We start from the raw sequence: 1,710 nt of genomic DNA, 5'->3' as shown, positions 1-1,710 counted from the left end.
CACTAGCTAAAGACTGTGTGCCTTGACTTCCTACCATGTAATCTGAAGAAATCCTGCCTCTGCACCTTTTTGCTTTTCTTTCTTTCTTTCCTTTTTTTTTGAGACAGAGTCCCACTATGTTGCCCTCAGTAGAGTGCTGTGGTGTCACAGCTCACAGCAACCTCAAACTCTTGGGCTTAAGCCATTCTCTTGCCTCAGTCTCCCAAGTAGTTGAGACTCTAGGCACCTGCCACAATACCTGGCTATTTTTTGTTGCAGTTGTCATTGTTGGTTAGCTGGCCCGGGCTGGGTTCAAACCCGCCAACTTTGGTGGGTTGTGGCTGGCGCTGGAACCACTGTGCCATGGGTGCTGAGCCCTTTCTGCTTTCCCACCTACAGTTTCAGTGACTTCTACACTCCTTGCCACAGGAGTACTCTGGCTGCCTTCTTTAGCCAGAATCCAGTCTGGGTTTTTCTTTAAGTCTATTTTAGAAATTGAAAAGCAAGGGTGGCACCTGTGGCTCAAAGGAGTAGGGTACCAGCCCCATATGCCGGAGGTAGTGGGTTCAAACCATGCCCTGGCCAAAAACTGCAAAAAAAAAAAAAAAAAAATTGAAAACCAACAGCCAACTTTATCATCTACCCTTCTATTGAATTTTAGGATTTTAATTGTCCTGTTTTATGACTTCTTTGCTCTTTGGGTTTTGCCTCTTCAGAGTAGCTAATTTTTTTTTTAAATGAATGCAATATCTTTTCAAAACTCTCAATAGAAGTTTTGAAGTTTCTCTATGTCTTGAATTCTGAAGTTGGTTGTTCTCTTTTTCCGTCCCCCCCAGAAGGGTCTTCCTGACGCCATTTTAAGTGTTGAATGTCAGTGGATCTTTTGTTGCAACTGTGCGGAGTCTCCAAAATCTCCTCCCCTTCCTCCGAGGCTGTGGCTAGACTCTATTTGTCAGACACACTTGCTGGTGAGCGTTCTGTCCAAGGTAATGAGCCTTTCTCACCTGGGTGTTTTTAAAGGCATGAACATGACTCCCTCATGATCTCATTCCCACTCTCTGCAGACTGAGGTGACCCTGGACACCGTAGGGGGACCACAGCTGAGCTGCCCTCCCTGGGTGATTGTATGAGAAGAGCCGTCCACTGACTACAGGGTCACTGGATAGTGAAATTGATTTTTAGTTTTCTTAAGCCATTGAATAATTGTGCGGTATCTTGTTTACAGAATCTAGTATGCCTTCCCCAATCCTAATCGAGAAGCTTGCGTGATGCCTGCTAGATTAGGGTGGTCCTGTTTTCTCACCAGGCCATTCACTGAAAAGAAGCTGACTATAAGAAATGTGTATACCTATAGGGCTTGTCGTGACTCTGGGGTTTCTTGGTGGGTATCTGGCAAACTCTCCCTCTTCATTATGCCAAACAAAGAGGTCCTAGCTCTGAGTACCTGCAGCCACTCTCAGCTCCCTAGACCTCTCCGACCAACCAAAGATCTCTGCTCTTCAGAGAACCACCATCTGATTTCAATCTGAGAGTAGAGGTCCTCCCACACTTATAGGGTGGGGGTGGAAGAAGAAGGAGGCATTTGGGTAAGTGTTCCAGAAACTGTTCTGTGATGCACCACTTCCATTTCTGCCCATTTGTCACTCCCTCCAGCTCTCTGTTGCTGCCCTGTGCTTGATGCCTCTCCCTGGCTCAGCCCCTAAGACAAACCCACCACCCCACAGCTCAGCA

Source organism: Otolemur garnettii, unplaced genomic scaffold (assembly GCF_000181295.1).
Source record: "Otolemur garnettii isolate 467f Iridium unplaced genomic scaffold, OtoGar3 scaffold00034, whole genome shotgun sequence".
NCBI lineage: Eukaryota > Metazoa > Chordata > Mammalia > Primates > Galagidae > Otolemur > Otolemur garnettii.
The sequence above is the reverse complement of the archived record's forward strand: the minus strand, read 5'-3'. Positions refer to the sequence as shown.